Consider the following 19,602-nt stretch of genomic DNA (forward strand, 5'->3'; position numbering starts at 1 on the left):
TTAGATTCGACCTGAATACAGTGAGACTTACTTGGAAGCCACAGAAGAGGGAAGTTTACGGACCGAGTAACAGATAAGAGACGACACCGAACTCTGAACGCCTAAGACACTTTAATCAGGGCTTAAAGGTATTCCCACTACAATGTACTGGGACTGCTGGTAAACTGGAGCCTGTTTGGCAGACCAGAAGTATTTACCTGAGTACTAACATTCATAAGGCATAAAATACGATGCATAGACAAACATTTCAAAACATTTTTTATCTTGAATTGCATGTGATATACTCTAGTTTTGGTTTACGTACATACTTACTGTTACCTTGTGCGTACTTGGATACAATATTTCTGGGGAGATGGATAAGGCATGGTGCTCCCACCAACTGGCCTCTGCGAACACTGAATGTAATACCACAGGTTTTCCAAACACCAGTGAACGACGCTGCAGCTTTATGACGCAGAATTATTAATGTCATAATAGCTATCCCTCACGAAATGCTAACATATGGGTTGGATTGGAATATCGCCTTGATATGCTTTGGCGAAGGAAAGGAGCACATATCGCAATTTATTAAATGTGTGTGTGTACACAAAGACTTGAATATCTTACCCGCCCTTTTATAACTGAACAGAAATTTATTATGAGAAAAAGTAAACTCTTTACGACGAGAAAACGCACACGTAAATACGATCTTTGAAACCCATGAGTTGGATCATAGTTGAAACGAAACAACGAAGATCAGGAGATCAACAGCGATTAATTTACTTATAACCAATTATTCAATTGTGACTGTCATTTTGAATAACTGAAATTATTAATTGCTATACAATGTTGCTTTATAGCGGCAATTCAACATCAGTACGTCAAGCGTATGTACATACTTAACAACTGGGTAAACAGGTTAAGGCCCAATGATATCTGCCAGCCGCTGTGGCCGAGCGGCTCTACGCGCTTCAGTCCGGAACCGCGCGACTGCTACGGTCGCAGGTTCGAATCCTGCCTCAGGCATGGATGTGTGTGATGTCCCGTGGTTAGTCAGGTTTAAGTAGTTCTATGCTGTAGGTGACTGATGACCTCAGATGTAAAGTTCCATAGTGCTCAGAGCAACTTGAACCATTTGAACCCAACAGCGAATGTAAGATGATCTGATGTATTAAGCAGTTGTAGTAAAGGTTATTAACGAAGAATTATAGGTCTAGAACGTCAGTTGACCAAGCAAATAACTATACTTATCAGCTACACAAGTTGCGTAAGGTCCATGATTAATATCTGCCATCATGAACCTGTTTCAAGTAATACAACTGTACACACAATTTTCGTTACAGAATACGATTCCTCGCAATAAAGATCAGTTTGCGGCAACACTACCCAATCTTAAGTGAACACAATGTCACTACAAGGAATTTTAATAGCATTTACGACGGATAAAGGGTAAATGAATAAACGCCCGGTGGCATTGCAATTGTTGAAAATGCTTCCGGGCGTTCATGAAGTTAGTACCTGGTTTGAAGGATCTTAATATCACATTTGAAGGCCCCTCTACTGGCGGGCTTAGGAACTCCTAGAGCTTAACGGTATAATGGCCGACCCAAAACACAGGTTAAGCCTATGGCTGAATTCTGCCTCAAGACGATGTTGCTTGAATTTACTTAAACTTATAAATAAAAGACTATCCTAATAAAATGCAAATTTAAACGGAATGGCTACATTTAACAGAATACTTGAAAATTATGCACAGTAAAAATGAGGGAATTAATAGTACGTAGGAAATTTGTTAGCTTTAGAAAAAAAACCAAATTTAAGATATTTCCAAATGTAGAAATCGCATTGAGAATATTTTTAAGCATGATGGTAACACAGTGCAGTGCAGAACACTCCTACTCCAAATTGAAAAGAATAAAAAAGGGATTAACAGGTACAACGCTTCAAGAGAATTGATCAGTTAATCGCTGATGCCCACAGAAAGTGATACGCTCAAAAGTACAGATTTTGAAGATGTGATTAACGGTTTTGCCCATCTCAAATCTATATTTCTAAGCTCTAACCTGTGAATGCTAAAAGAGTTGCTTTTGTGGATTATGTTATATAATATATTCACTTAACGTAACTGTAAAGAATTAAAAATATATTTATAACCTCGCTTATCCACTTTGTATATTCTAAGAAAATAGTGCTCTGACGAGCTCATAGGCGGCCCATTAATCTAGAGTGCCCAGGGACTCCAATAGGTTAAAGATGGCCCTGCTGCTCACACACCTGTTCAACCGTTCAATTTGGTATTGTGAAGATGAAGTCTGTTACAGTGTTTACCGAAATCGTGTGTAATCGCCATGCTGTGGTACAAATACTAATGACGCCTGTGATACAGACCTACCCACAGACTACACATCTACTACGTACATTGACAGGCGTATTGCATGGGAGGTGTCGAACCTGTTGGAGTAACATTTTGAAGGAGATGCTATCACGTTGGAACGACAGATGCTGTGGTGTGATATTCATGATAGTGTATGTGATAGGACGACAGGGACATCATTCGACAGTGCTAGCCCACAGCTGCCACTGCAAAACAACATGGTACACAGTTCCAGATCCTATGACCTATCACGACTCCCCCCCCCCCCCTTATTCCCCACCGATTAAAGAAGGCTGACGAGCACTGAATAAATAATATACGAGACCTGTAATTTACAGAGTGATTTTTCAGAAAGTATGCTTGGGTACAAGAAAAAAAACCAGTGACGCTACTGAGTTACATGGCGAGTAGATAACAAAAAATGGTAATTCACGTTCTCCACAAATCGCAAATACATGTACAGAAAATCTGCTAAACAAAAGCTATAGCTGAATGCACATGAACGCTTTTGGCCCATTACAGCGAAGCAGACGAATGACCATAAACACCACCTAGACCCGAAAGGAGTCAGAACACAAACTGGAACGCAGGACCGACGTCTGGTAAGAACAAACTACATCATACAAAAGGCCTCAGCATACAGTCCACAATATTGGCACTCCACTGTTGCCCGAGCAGGCTCGTTTCCTTCTGCAGTCGAGTAGGCTGGCAGTTAAACTCCAACCAGCCTGATGGCCCCAATAACACTCCACTAGCCAAACCGCTGCCTTCTTCGAGCTATGGTCGGTCAAACAGAGTGCTCACACATCCACGGTAAACCCAGACCCCTAACTGCCCACTCCACTCCCAGCAAGTAGTTCGCAACAAGTGATGAACCTTTGGAAAGCTAAATGCCTCAGGGAATATGCTGTCAACACGGATCTCCACGACAATTTCCGCTACACCTAAGGTGTTGCGTCATGTAGAGATGTTGTCGACATTTCTAAAGAAGGACTGAAAAATGAGTGGGCTCAAGAAGGTATAGTACAGTGCATCACGTACTACCAGACTCTTTTACCCTCACCTTCACTAGCACAAAACTTCAAAAGTATATCAAGGCAGGTTTCTTACGCCTAAGAGTCTGGCCTTAAATCTTTGGGCACGCTACTGTCAGTTGTAAAGGGGAATCCACTTGCGGCAAATGTGATAAAGCCACTCACAAAGGAGGTGGTTGTTCATCTCCTCCGAAAAATGTCATTTGTTCTTGGGATCACCGTGTATGGAGTAGAGGCTGCTGAATATAAGATACTGGGACTGGAAACAATGAGGCGTATTCCATATGGAGAGGCTAAGAAAACGTGTAAATCCATACAGCCTTCCACATTTACTACATCTCCATTTTCAGATATTAAAAAGCGTTTTCTGACAGCCGACGCTTGTACACAAACGAAGGTTGCTAGTGTGAGCACTAATACCTCCGTTCGTAAGTGCACTAGTACAACTGCAGTTAGTTCAAAGCCCAGAGCCGCCTGAAAACGTCGGAAAAAGCCGACACTGCCGAGCTCCCAGCACGTCCAGAGGCAGGGTCTGGTAAACAGCCCGGCACTGCCTCAACTGCATTTCCTGGCCAAGAAAGCATATGGTAAACTTCCACTGGAGGTGTAAATATATGTCAAATTGTTAGGGTTCAGGATGCAATTTAAGGAACTGAAACTTCTAGTAAAAGAACGTCCCCGGTGCTTCTGATTACAAAAAACGTGTCTTAAAGCACCTGATTCTCCTGGGTTCTGAGACTATTCCCTCTTACACAAAGATGACCTGACTGGGGAAAGGGCCAAGGGAAGGGCGACTGTGTTTGTCAATAATGCACACCACTCCTCAGCTTTCGACTTGGTTAATGACCTACAAGCAGTAACCACTGAAGTTCATGTGGATCAGAAATTTACCATCTGCTCCCTGTACTTACCACTCAGGAAGCGAGACATTATGAGAGCCTCTTAGAGATCTTTTAACACCTATGCCCCACCCATTTCTCCTACTGGAAGATTTCAATGCCCATAGTGTATTATGGGGCTCGCGCTTCTCTTGTCCCAGAACTTGAGGATTATAGAGCATCATGAAGTATCAGGAGTTCGGCATCTTAAATACTCGTGACTACTCATTTTAACGCTGCTAGTGGATCATCCCTAGCCATCAACCACCTTTTCCGCTACCCATACCTCGAAGATTAGGCTCAGAGGGAAGTTCTTGATTACTTCCATTCCAGAGACCACCTCCCACTAACGATTCATCCACGCAAGGGCGCTGCCAGGATGGAAGACCATCAGAAATCACTAAATGGTGTTTAGTCTGTTGGCTGTGTTTTAGCTTAAAACAGCGTCCAGGAATGGGTGCAACATGTCACAGAAGTCACTCACATTGCCACTCAGCAATCCGAGTCAGGCACACTGTTCTGCAACTTTTTAAGTGGGGCAACGGCGGAAAATCTCGTAGCTGACTCTGCTACAGCGCAGTGCAGTTTCACTGCACAGCTGGAAAGTATCGTAAATTGGGGACATGTCAATATCTGGGGCGTAAAGTCTGTGTGAACTTCATTCCATGTATTCAGTTGGACAGTAACTATGCCTTGCAAACAATTTCGTGAACGGTATATGCTGATTTTATAATTTGAGAAAGAACTTGTATTTGGGCTCGAAGAAGCTGGTTGGAGTAACTGGTGAATCGCTTGACAATCGAATAAGAGCGATGCCACTATTAAGCGATGTTGGCAGCAATGGGTGAACCATGGCCGAACACAGCAATAAGAAGAAGGAAGGGGTAGCCCTAGCAAGATGACAGAATATCAGGACCGAGCAATCGTGAAAAAGATACATTCATTATTAACATGGATCGACTGGAGTAGAATTTCCGTCAGTGATGAGTCCTGTTTCGAACTGAGCCCCAATGACCAGCGAAGACCTGTCTGGAGATGCCCTCAGCAACAGTGGCATAGCAACGTGACTGTCGCTCGCCATATGGCCTGACACGTGGGTGAGATGATTGAGGTGCCATTCCTTTTCAAAGCACGTCCACAGCACCTGCAGAACACAGCAGCATGTCGACGATTTTCTATACTTGTTGCCCCTCTTGGTAAGCCATCCTGGGCTTACATTTCAGCAATATTATGTCCCCCTGCACATGGCATGCTTGCCAAACCCTACCTAGTCAGTAAGGTCGTTGGATGTATCCCCAACGACGTTAGGAACATTATGGGCAGGGCCCTCCAACCCGCTCGAGATTTTTACGATCTAAGGCACCAGTTGGACAGGATTAAGCATGATGTCCCTCTGGAGTACATCCAATAACTCTGTCAAACAGTACGTAGCCTAATAACTGGTTGTGTAAGGGCCAAGGCCAACCGACATGTTAGTGAGTTGCTCAATTTGTGAAGCTCTCTCTCTGGAATAAATCACCATTACAATCTGTACATACAGGTCGTGTCTTCCGATATCCGTACATGTTGGATAATTCCTTAGAGGTATGTCGTTTTTTTGTCTCAGAGTGCAGGTTTAAGCAAGAGAATGCTGTCACCTAAGAAAGTGTTTTAAATGATACCCTCTCTGCCTTTACCATCAACAGCATTACATCTCCAGTAAGGAATTCTGTACAATGCTTTTTATGCGTGAACAATTTTGCAAGTATCTGTTCCTGCTTCAACAATGTATGAGCAATTCCTCAGTTGCAACTTACAGTTAAGAGATTGGAGGACTGGGCTGCAAAAACTGGTTTTATATTTCCTGTGAATTAATGTATCTGTGTTCAGTTTAATCGTGGTTTTCCTAATTTATCTGACTTGCATATGGAGGATTCCACTCTGTCCTTTACGGAGCGTGTGAAGTTTCTGGACATCATTTTTATTTCAGACTGTGGTGATTATCGTACCTGAAGGCGAGTGACCAGAATACACTGAATAGCCACAGGTCTTGGAGAGCAGACACAGCGCGTCTGCTCCAGTTTTATAGAGCTTTTGTTAGTTGGCGGGTGGGCCATGGGTGCATGGTAAATGGTTCAGCGAGACCTTCTTAAATGAAGATCCTTGATACTTACCAACGCGTAGGGGTCAGGCTGGCCACGGAAACTTGCAGGACCAGCCCTATATCCAGCATCTGTGCAGAGGCTGCGAAAGCGCCGCTTTCCATTTGGCGACAACTGCTCATGGTACATGAAGCATATAACTTCGTCAACGCTTCCAGTTCACCAGCGTATCATACCGTTGCTCCTCTAGTCGTCATCGAACACCCAGGCCATTTCGAATCCGTATGAAGCGTGAACTGTTGTTACATGGTGTGTGTTACGATAAGGCTCAAATTCTGGGTTTTAACCACCCTGCTTACGGCAGAGTCGAAGTGACTTTAGATTTAGAGCATTACAGGAGAGATTTCAGTCCTGCTTATATTTTTAACGTGATGTATGCGACATTTTAAATGAGCACCGTAAACTATTTAGCTGCGTAAATAGGGGGGTTCCGTTTACTGCTTTGCTGATAATCATAGAGGACAGGAGTGCTGTGGTAAAGTAAGCAGCAGAAGAAACGCTTATGGAAGTATTTTTATGCGCCAAGTAGTACGAATGGGAGGGAAGAAAGACGAATTGAGTTCTGCAATAAATTTCATGAACTAAAAGTGAATGCACAATTTAAAAATCGCGGGAGGGGGAGGTACACGTGGAAAACGCCAGCAGACACAGGAAGGATGTCATCTGGATTATATCATCATGAGGCAGAAATTACGAAATCAAATACTGCTAACTTAACAATAATTTACGCCTTATGGTTCTGAAGTACAATATCTTTGTGCTGTATTTGGTACATGCTAAATCTGCGTGCACAGGTCGATGTGGAAGAGATATTAAGTACCATGGATTATGTACTGCTGCCCTAGTTTGTGTCTTTATCTTACAGAATTTCCTAAGAGAGCACAGTTATAGTTCTGTCATTAGAAATTTAATTATGACTGTGATGCAATTTCTTACTCAATAATATTAGAGATATGAGACGTAAATTAAAACGTACCGGCTTCTCAGCGCTGCACTCTTTTTTTAACCTTAAATTATTAATTAAACTTACCACAAAGTGTTAACCTAATGTTGAATTCCTATAGCTCTGGTGGTTAACTGGCACGCCTAGGTATTATAAGGAACAACTTCTTATTTGCTTGTCTCACCATGTGTGAACGCTGGAATTGACAGTGTCAGAACTGATGGTACTTGGGAAGCAATGCTGTTGCCGTAAAGTTGATAAGTACTTCCTGTTTGCTCTAATTAATTACATCGATAAGAACTTCCCTCGTAACATAATTGAGCTTGGCTCGCGAAATAAGAACACTGGAACATTATCCAATAGCGTAACGAGCTGACCACAAAAATTTAATAGTTAAAAACTGACGTATAAAATGAATTGAGTGTTTAGGAAGTTCGTTGATATATATCGTAGCCAAATATTGCAGTGGTATGATAAAGAATCATTAGATTTTGAACTCTGATAAGGTGTTGGTGATGCAATTTTCCAGAGGGTTTCTAGTTTCAGTTGAACAGAATCAATGAAACCTAAATTACAGCCACCAGATCAGCAAAATAATGCTATAATGATGGAAAAAGTTATTTGGTAAACACATACACAAATTCACTCACCTGGTTGGAGAACATAATAGGTTTATTTTTGATGGAACAGACATCCGCTGATGTTGTAAATTATGTTTTATTATCACGACTTTGCTTCCGCGGCTATTGCTCCATCATCAGGTGCTACGTATCAAATAGTTTTTCAAATCTTCGGTTTGGGACAGGCGGCCCAGTAATCACAGTACATGTAACCCGTATCGCCCCTGCACAGAAGTTTCATGCCGGCGAGTGGTTCTCTGCTGGAAGTGGGTGAACATATAAACGACGAAGGCAGCCAAATGTTGTCAACGTTCTTTATTCCACCATAAACAAGCATATCTGCTGCATCCTCGAGAAAGCAGACAACACGCAACAGGCATTGATCCGTGAACGCTAAAGGTCACAATCAGGACTTGGAGCTGTAAGCATCCTCAAAAAAAGCTGTGGTGCGTGCCCTTGGTTCCTTGTACATTCCAATCGCCAGCTGTTTCGATGACAGGATGGTGTGACAGCTTCCAAAGTCGAGTGGCTGGATTGAGACATGTCAGTGGCAGCGGAAGACAGCAGTATTGCAGAGGGTGATGAACCGTAGACCATTAGCAGGAGAGTAGTGCTGCATCTGGCGAACTCCAGTAGCACGGGGTTGGGTGGGCTCCACTTCGCACCTCGGGCCATGAGGAAGTGGCAGTAGCCACAGTAGGCTGTCTCAACGAGGCGGCGGTAGAGTGAAGGCGATCTGATGGCATAGCCATCGCTGGTTCGCAGCGTCACTGCTACCATAATAGCTGCGTCAGGAGAATTTCGTCGACTCCGCAACGGAGACTGACACAAGGTTGGTGACGACGCATAAACAGCCTGTGTCGATGACTTACTCGTATACAATAAACCGAACGCAACTATCACCTAGCATTTCGTCGAACCACCATTGCTCTTAATAACTGAGAAAATCCTCTTAGGTATTGATTGCTTTAGGGCAGTGATATCTTCTTCCTAGATTGAGGTCAACTCCATTCGGATTATAGTTTACAGCTCAGCTACAGACTGAAAATGTCGCATACTGTGATAAACAAGCAATGCAAGAATCCACCATAAATCTCCATCTGATTTAAATACGAACTTTTCAATGGCCAGCTCAGAAATTGATTTCTTCATCTTGAAACTGCGACTTTGCCTTGGCAGGCTTGTGAATCCCAGCGTTCTCGTGGTGGAATAGGAAATTATCATCGTCAGATTCCTCACACATACGAACCAATTCAGTTTCCATTATTCCTGTATTATCATTGGAGTTCATTTCCTGGGTGCAGCCATGCTACGTTGGACGCGCCTTTGCACAAAATGATGCCCAACTCATAACCCTGCCACCGCCGAAGCTTTAACACATCTGAACGTGTTCTTCTGTAAGTAGATCATGACCGTAATATTGAAAATAATGTTTCCCATCCAAATTAAACTACTTCTCAGCATCGAAAATTACTTTGTTCGATCCTACGGTCCACGACATATGTTCTTCCGAAAACTTGAGTCGATCCTTCTCATGCACATTGTTGAAAAGTGGCTTATAGAGCCATTTCTTGAATGCTACTTTCGTGTCTGGAGCCAGGGGTTGTCTAACATGTCTGGAAGAGACTGATAACTGGAAATCATTCTCATTTGGGAGGAACGCAAGCCGCTGACTTTTTCTTTTCGCAGAATCAAACGTGTATCTGATACTGACAATTTTCGCGTCCGGTCACTTTTGATGACAAAATTATCAACAACACAGGTGAAACGCTCTAATTTCATAGCAATCTGGCTGGTTGGGCATCCCCATTTCCTTGTGCGCCTTAATTCATGCTTGTTCGGAACCCGATAGATGCTTTCCACGTGGCATTTTCACAATAACATCCGTACGAGCTTAGCAGACACACCTCCAAACTGTAACTGTAGTGAACTGTTGACATTCGGCACTGTGCTCGTCATCCAGTGGATCTGCCTTTATACCAACTTCCACCCATTCCTTCCCGAAAGACAGCCTTCCTCCAATTTGTAGAGTAAAATAAATAAAATTTTCTTTTGCTTTGTTGTAAACTGTTCGGTAAAATGCGTCCAATACCGAGTACATATATAAAAAAAATTCCACTAAGAACCACATGCCTTTGTACTAATTTCCGCCACCATTTACAGGAAATTAAGGAGATGGGACCTGGATAATTTGAGAGAACCAGAGGTTGTTGAGAGCATCAGAGTGAGCATCAGGTAATAGATGACTAAGACAGGGGAAAGGGATACAGTAAATCTCGAATGGGTAGCTTTAGGAGATGAAATAGTGAAGGCAGCAGAGGATCAAATAGGTAAAAAGACAGGAGTAGGTAGAAATCCTTCGACAATACAAGCGATATTGAATTTATCTGATGAAAAAGGAAAACTTTAAAATGCAGCAAATTAAGCAGGCGAAAGGGAATAAAAACGTTTAAAAATGAATTTGATAGGAAATCAAAAACGCTAAGCGGAAGTGTTAAGAGGACAAGTGTAAGGATTTAAAAGCAGATGATACTACGGGAAAGATGGATACCGCCTACAGAAAAAATAAAGAGGCCTTTGGGGAAAAGAGAACCAGCTGCACGACTATCAAGATCTCAGATGGAAAACCAGTCTTAAGCGAAGAAAGGAAAGCTGAAAGGTGGAAGGAGTATGCAGAGGGTCTATACAAGGGAGAAGAACTTGAAAGCAACACAGGAAGGAAAGTCGACGTAGATGAAGGTGAGGTGGGAGATGCGATATTGGCAGAAGAATTTGACAGGGCCCTGAAAGATCCAATTCGAAACAAGGTGCCGGAAATAGATGGTTACTGATAGCCTTGGAAGAGTCAGCCAAGACAAAACCCTTCCATATGGTGTGAAAGATGTATGAGACAGACGAAATACCCTCAAACTTCAAAAGTAATGTACTAATTCCAATTCCAAAGAAAGCAGTTGCTGACATGTGGAAAATTTGGGGAATGGTTGCAAAATATTAGCACGAGTTTTTTTAAGAAGAGTGGAAAAATTCGTAGAAGTCGACCTCAGGGAAGATCAATTTGGACTCAAGAGAAATGTAGAAACACACATGGCAGTACTGACTTATAAGATAGGTTATACAAAGACAAACCTATGTTTATAGCGTTTGTAGACTTAGAGAAAGCTTTTGACAATGTTGACTGGGATACTATTTTTGAAATTCTGAACTTAGGAGGCGACAAATACAGGGAGCGAAACGCTATTTACAACTTGTACAGAAACCCGACGGCAGTTATAAGAGTTGCGTGACAAGAAATGGAAGCAGTGGCTGGGGAGTGACACACGGTTGTAGCCTGTCCGCGATGTTATTCAATCTGTACACTGAATGAGCAGTACAGGAAAGGAAAGAAAACTTTGTAGTAGGAATTTAAGCTCAAGCAGAAGAAAGAAAAGCTTTGGGGTTGGCCGATGACATTGCAATTCTGTCAGAGACAGCGAAGGACTTGGATTAGCATTTGAATGAAATGGACAGCGTCTCAAAAGGAAGACATAAGATTAGCACCAGGAAAAAGAAAACAAGGGTGACAGAGTGTAATGGAATTAAATCGGATGATTCTAATGGAAATAGATTAGGAAATGAAACACTTGAAGTAAATGAGTTTTGCTGCTTGGGCAGCAAAGTACCTGATGCTGGCTGAAGTAGAGAGGATATAAAATGTATAATGACAATGGACAAGAAAAGCATTTCTGAAGAAGAGACCATTTATTAACACAGAATATTGATTTAGGGGTTAGGAAGTATTTCTTGGAGATATTTCTCTGGTGTGTAGCCATGTATGGAAGTGAACCATGGAAATCAAACTGTTTAAACAGAAAGAAAATAGCTTTCGAAATGTGGCACTAGATCGAAATGGTGAAAAGTAGATGGATCGATCACGTAATTAATGAGGGGGTAATGAATACATGGAAAAATCCTGGAGATACTAGAAGGTATCAGATAGATTCTATAATGATAAGACATAGATTTAGGAACCAGGTTTTAAATTGTAAGACATTTCCAGGGGCAGTTGTGGGCTCTGACCACAATCTATTGGGTATGAACTGTAGGTTAAAACTGAAGAAACTGCAAAAAGGTGGGAATTTAAGGAGATCGGACCTGGATAAACTGACTAAACCAGAGGTGGTACAGAGTTTCAGGGAGAGCGTAAGGAAACAATTGACAGGAATGGGGGAAAGAAGTACAGTAGAAGAAGAATGGGTAGTTCTGAGGGATGAAGTAGTGAAGGCAGCAGAGGATCCAGTAGGTAAGAAGACGAGGGCTAGTAGGAATCCTTGGGTAACAGAAGAAATATTGAATTTAACTGATGAAGGGAGAAAATATAAAAATGTAGTAAATGAAGCAAGGCAAAAAGGAATACAAACGTCTCAAAAATGAGATCGACAGGAAGGGAAAAATGGCTAAGCAGGGATGACTAGAGGACAAATGTATGGATGTAGAGGCTTATCTCGCTAAGGGTAAGATAGATATTGCCTACAGGAAAATTAAAGAGACCTTTGGAGAAAAGAGTACCACTTGTATGAATATCAAGAGCTCAGATGGAAACCCAGTTCTAAGTAAAGAAGGGAAAGCAGAAAGGTGGAAGGAGTATATAGAGGGTCTATACAAGGGCGATGTACTTGAGGACAATATTATGGAAATGGAAGAGGATGTAGATGAAGATGAAATGGGAGATAGCATACTGCGCGAAGAATTTGACAGAGCACTGAAAGACCTGAGTAGAAACAAGGCCCCAGGAGTAGACAACATTCCATTAGAACTACTGATGGCCTTGTGAGAGCCAGTCCTGACCAAACTCTACCATCTGGTGAGCAAGATGTATGAGACAGGCAAAATACCCTCAGACTTCAAGATGAAAATAATAATTCCAATCCCAAAGAAAGCAGGGGTTGACCGATGTGAAAATTACCGAACTATTAGTTTAATAAGTCACAGCTGTAAAATACTAACACGAATTCTTTACAGACGAATGGAAAAACTGGTAGAAGCCGACCTCGGGGAAGATCAGTTTGGATTCCGTAGAAATACTGGAACACGTGAGGCAATTCTGACCTTACGACTTATCTTAGAAGAAAGATTAAGGAAAGGCAAACCTACGTTTCTAGCATTTGTAGACTTAGAGAAAGCTTTTGACAATGTTGACTGGAATATTCACTTTCAAATTCTAAAGGTGGCAGGGGTAAAATACAGGGAGCGAAAGGCTATTTACAATTAGTACAGAAACCAGACGGCAGTTGTAAGAGTTGAGGGGCATGAAAGGGAAGCAGTGGTTGGGAAGGGTGACAGACAGGGTTGTAGCCTGTCCCTGATGTTATTCAATCTGTATATTAGGCAAGCAGTAAAGGAAACAAAAGAAACATTCGGAGTAGGTATTAAAATCCATGGAGAAGAAATTAAAACTTTGAGGTTCGCTGATGACATTGTAATTCTATCAGAGACACCAAAGGACCTGGAAGAGCCGTTGAACGGAATGGACAGTGTCTTGAAAGGAGGATATAAAATGAACATAAACAAAAGCAAAACGAGGATAATGGAATGTAGTCGAATTAAGTCGGGTGATGCTGAGGGAATTAGGTTAGGAAATGAGACACTTAAAGTAGTAAAGGAGTTTTGCTATTTGGGAAGCAAAATAACTGATGATGGTCGAAGTAGAGAAGATATAAAATGTAGACTGGCAATGGAAAGGAAAGCGTTTTTGAAGAAGAGAAATTTGCTAACATCGAGTATAGATTTAAGTGTCAGGAAGTCGTTTCTGAAAGTATTTGTATGGAGTGTAGCCATGTATGGAAGTGAAACATGGACGATAAATAGTTTGGACAAGAAGAGAATTGAAGCTTTCGAAATGTGGTGCTACAGAAGAATGCTGAAGATTATGTGGGTAGATCACATAACTAATGATGAAGTATTGAATAGAATAGGGGAGAAGAGGAGTTAGTGGCACAACTTGACTAGAAGAAGGGATCGGTTGGTAGGACATGTTCTGAGGCATCAAGGGATCACAAATTTACCATTGGAGGGCAGCATGGAGGGTAAAAATCGTAGAGGGAGACCAAGAGATGAATACACTAAGCAGATTCAGAAGGATGTAGGTTGCAGTAACTACTGGGAGATGAAGAAGCTTGCACAGGATAGGGTAGCATGGAGAGCTGCATCAAACCAGTCTCAGGACTGAAGACCACAACAACAACAATGAAAAGAATTGGAGAGAGAAGTAACTTGTGGCACAACTTGACCAAAGTATAGGATCAGTTGATAGCGCACATTCTGAGGCACAAAGGAATCACCACTTTAGTATTGGAGGGAAATGTGAGAGAGAAATTGTACGGGGAGAAGGGGAGAGCAAGAGATAAACAGACGAATGCAGGAAGCAGTTGAGAAAGATGCAGGTTCAGCAGATCCTTATGAGCAACTAGCCCTGAATATTCTATTAATGGAGAGACCGTTATGACTTTTTCAATTACTGACAACTTTTTCTGTGAACATGCATTGTGCCTGTAGTGCAGAGGTTTGCACTGTCTTCTGCACGATCATGCTTTTGCTAATTGTTAATTACTGCGTCTTTTAGGTTCAGAGTAGGAGATTCCATTGTACCTTTGTTCACTCTCCTGCCCTCTTCGAGCACACTGTTGGCAGAGCGAGAGTCTTCTCTCACAATTGCTGATGATTTTTGTTCACGATCTAAACAGTCACTGGGATCGCACCTGCACCAAGGACATTTGGATCACTAGTAAAAAACGCTAGCAAGAGACAACGGTGAATCCATTTCAGGTTGCAGCTTCGAAAACCTGGTACCCGTCATGACTGGTGCCAGTGTTCTGTATGTACACCAGGGTTGGGCAAAAGGATAGAAAACAGAAATTGTTACACACATATGTAATTGGAGGTGCATACACTTAAACTCTGTATTTGTAGTGTTGGTTGCAGGAGGTCAAACAATGCTCACAGTTGTAAGCTCCCCACTGTAAGTTTCTGTACGAAATTTAGCCCAACTTTACCTCCCACTTTACAAAAGTCTAAGTATTACCAAAACTAAGTCACCACAAACTGCTATGCAACTTGAACTCATGTGTTAACCTTTGACTGAACAGAATCTAATTTGAACTGAACTGTATTTAGTCTCAGTACACCTTGTGTGCAACTGAAGTAAAACAATTACCTGGCACTAATCATTTCCATTCACGTCTCGTCTCGACAAAGGCAACATGAAAACACACAGCTTCTACGCTGGATTTCTATTTTTAAATAAAATGTCCAAACTATATTTAAACTGATGCATACCACATGGTGCAATGTGGTAATGTGTAATGGGAAACGTTCTTTATATAGTGGAATTGGGAGAGTAACTATTCCTGTGAAATGACATTTCAAAACGACGATTATAGAATGAAGCGTTTCTCATTATCTTCACACTGAGCATTGGTCTGAACAACACTATGTTTAACAAAGTGAACAATTATTTGAGAAAGGTACAGTGTTAACAGATAATTCCTATAAAAACCAAACAGCTTAATCAGTTAATATCTTAATGCATGACTCAGGGCAGTGGGGTGATCTTTCTCTCAGCGCTGAGCAAATTACCTATGCGAACTATTATTCCCAAAATTAGATGCTCAATGCTGCAGTCATCTCAAATTTCTTCTCGTTACAATTAATAACATTATTCAAATTTTGTGTTATTTTCACCTTCCACTATCTAGATTATATTCGTGCTTGTTGTCCTTACACTAAATATTTCTTCACCTAACTGATACAATCACAAGCCAACACAGCACTACTGAGTACACCCACCACCCACAACACTTCAACTAAGAATGTATCAGACTGCGCAGAGGCAAAGACTGTGCCACAAAAGTAGTTTAACATTAACATAACTTGCTCTCTCTCTGTGATGTAGACATCAATAACTTCCAAGAATCAAAATTACAGCCCACCTTGCGTATCCTCCACCTTCCCCGATAAGGACTTTAGACAAACGTCATCTCATATAGGAATAAGACGAGGATAAAGTTTTAAACATTATGAATAGGAACACTCAAGACATGTTAGAAATACTAAGGGAGAAATCGCTTTACATGAATATGAGTTAAAGAACTACAAGTAAAATATATTTGCAAAATTTCAGAACATGTGAATGAAGTAATCAACAAAAATCACCATAGCTAGGTTATTATGTTTCACGATGTATACGAGAATGTTCTGCACAGGACTGTTTTGAATTTTTATGTCACAGTTTGTACTGAAGTGGTATGGTGACCTATGCTGTTTTTGAAGTACACATGAAGTACACTGGAGTGTCTGTATCACACAAGGCCTACATTTCTGAAGCATCGTCACGTACGACAGCAGTAGTTTGCACGATGAAAGTAGATAGAAGAGTGTCCTTGTCGCAAACGACCATACTTTCTATAGCTCGTTGTAATAGTGTCACTGTTGTGGGAAGTTATGTGGAAGCAGTCTCAGTGAGACTAAGCACAGTCCTAAACTGCTAACCCCATATATACACAAAAAGTAAAATAGGTACTAGTATCTGTTTGAAATAGATTAGATCTATTGAGAACTCCAAAACCATCTTGTAGTATCGAAGAGTTCCTCAAAAACTCAGTTGCAGCTTGTATCGGTGAAGTAAGCCGGCATTTGGCACATAATTAGTAGACATATTTCTTTTGCCCTGGTTAGTCTCAATATTTATGGTGAATGGTCAATCAGTTACAGTTTGTTAAATTTACAATATACAGCTACCTATATTAAGACAGGAGTAATAAGATTTTACACAGTTGTACATATGGACATCACCTGTAGTGTAATGGTTACAACAAATTTATATCTCTACATAAAAAGTAAGAAAATAATCGCATCACTGTTTTACAACAATGAATCACAGAAACATCAGAGGAGTAAATCATACGAAACAGTGTACAGTAATGTGCTTGATGAGAAACATTATTAAATGTATGTAGAATGACATATATAAAATACTAAATCTATCCATATAAATAAGTGTGTATGGACATCAGTGAAAAACACGAAAGTATAGGGAGTAAGGTAGAAGGAGAAACATAAGGATAGTGATCACACACAAGAAATAAACACATGAGGATAGTGGTCATACACAGAGATAAGGAGAAACATAATGATTAAAAACACGGTTTAGGGAGTACCAAGGTTCACATCAAAGAATTTTATGCAGCCAGCCAAACATAAGTCTGTTATTGTATCTAATACAGTGAGTAATTAGCATGGTATCCAGTTATAAATTATTTTTTAGTTTGTTCACCTTTTAATCGTTTTACCCACGATTTCTACAAAATTCCAACAAATACCACTATTTACTTTACCTCTTTGTTTTTTCTGTCATGTAGTTCATACACTCTTAAAAGTTCATATTATTTAGCTCCATGGCCCTTCCTAACCATATGTCATCTTTGTGCTACCTGACCATCTCTCTTATTTGTCCTACCTAACAATATTTCGTCTGATATTTACTCTGATTAATCATTTCATCTCAAACTCGTCTTTTTAATCATTTCTTTGCTAATGTAGATGTCGTACAACTTCCCTTTTTACCTTTATCTCTTTGCTTCCTCTGTAAACCAGTTTCTTGATTTCTTACACATCTGTCTTAACTTAAGGTTCCAGAATGACGCGCCTGGAACCACTCGGCCGGTGAAGCCGTTGTCACTGTCCAACTTTAATTTCTGAAGTAATGTTTGAAATGCTTCTAAATCACCTTTACATCTGTTGGCCCAAATTACGTGGCTCAAACGTGCACGAAATTTTCTTGAACAAATGCGAATTAAGTCCGACGAACTCTGTGGGTTTGATAAGTACTGATTTCTGCGTACCACGTTTTCAAAATATTTCCTGGGCAAGAAAGGTCAGACTGTTCTAAGGTTCCTAATAGTCTACAAAAGGGCTTGGTAGAAATCATTTACCCTTTGGACAACTCTCCCATGTGACAGCATTCTTGCTAGAGGTTCATTTTCCGAATAACCGTGTTCAAGTTACAAGTTTGGTGGTAAAGAATGAAGGAACTGATTAATCCAAGTTTGGGGGTGAACTTCGTTACTCTGATTCCTGAAAACGTTTAACTTACGTACTGTCAATAAGAGACGTTAACAAAATTTACCATTTTTGTGTGAACCAGATTTATGCTATTGCACCACGTTTGCGATTCATTGTCGTATATGGATGTGAGTTTTCTCGTACAAAATCACCTTAACGCCACAAATGGTATGGTCACCAAAGTTTTCTGAATATGCATGTAAACGGTCAAATCAGTTCTTTTGGTAGTCACTGTTAAGCTTTCTTTCTATACACTCGACTTTTTCATGCATAGTGTTCCTACAACCCTCATTTTTTTCGATTAATGTTCTCATGATTTTCTTTAAAATTTGTTAATGACTGGTATTCTGCTGTGTATGAAAATTGTTCTCTCATTGTGTCATTCGAACATCTGTCCGCCTTCGTAGCGCAGCGGTAGCGTCACCACCTAACACGCAATGGGGGCCCGGGGTTGATTCTCGGCAGGGGAGTGGGTTTTGTGTGCCCCTCATCATCGTTTTCATTATCACTGACGTGCAAGTCGCCGAAGTGGAGTCAGCTACAAAGACTTGCAATAGGGCGGCCGAACCCAGAAGGGGATATCCCGGCCAATAAATGCCATACGGTAATTTCATTTGAGCCTCTGTCCGCACTGGCTGACAAATTTCCCATTTTCATTGTTAGTTCACCAACTTTTTCTTTCATTGCGCTTAACTGTTCTTTCCGTTCTTCAGAATTTAGTGTCAAAGTTTCCACTTGTTCGGTAATCTCTTTTACCGTTGTGTTAAGCTATCCTTTTTGTTCTTTTATCGGCGTAGCTATCGCACTCGGAACTACAGTGCTGAATTTAGCTAACATTTCGTCCTTGTCATTACGCTAGTTCATTTTCATGTTTTCGTGTTCTGTTTCAAGATTATGTTATCTAATTTCAAAACTACTAATTACTGTTTGAAGGTCATCTTTAATTTCTTCTCTAGTCTAATTCAGAATATCGACGTGCATGGCTATCTTCTAACGAACGAGGACACCTGTCTCAATCCAAGCATGCCTCTCCAATTCCCTAAATATACCTAAATATAGACTCCACTGTCCTAAGACACCACAGCAGTAATACATGAGCAGTGGAGTAGTCTCACACAAACGCTTTGTCGTATTACCGACCGTGCTACTCATGTCCATTGGTAATGAAGACAGACAAGTCAAATATATCTTCGTAAATATCATATCCCTTAAGAAAACTTACAGCAGGACAATACGACACACCATACGTCCAGAATTGGTACAGAGTGGCTGCAGGAACATTCTTCTGAGTTTAAACACTTCCGCTGGCCAACAAACTCCCCAGACATGAACATTATTGAGCATATCTGGGATACCTTGCTGTTCAGAAGAGATATCCACCCCCTCGTGTTCTTACGGATTTATGGTCAGCCCTACAGGATTCATGGTGCATTTCCCTGCAGCACTACTTCAGACATTAGTCTGGTCCATGCAACGTCGTGTCGCTGCATTTCTACGTGCCCGTGAGGGCTCTACACGATATTAGGCAGGTGTACCAG

The sequence above is a fragment of the Schistocerca serialis genome, chromosome 5 (assembly GCF_023864345.2).
Source record: "Schistocerca serialis cubense isolate TAMUIC-IGC-003099 chromosome 5, iqSchSeri2.2, whole genome shotgun sequence".
In the NCBI taxonomy this organism is placed as follows: domain Eukaryota; kingdom Metazoa; phylum Arthropoda; class Insecta; order Orthoptera; family Acrididae; genus Schistocerca; species Schistocerca serialis.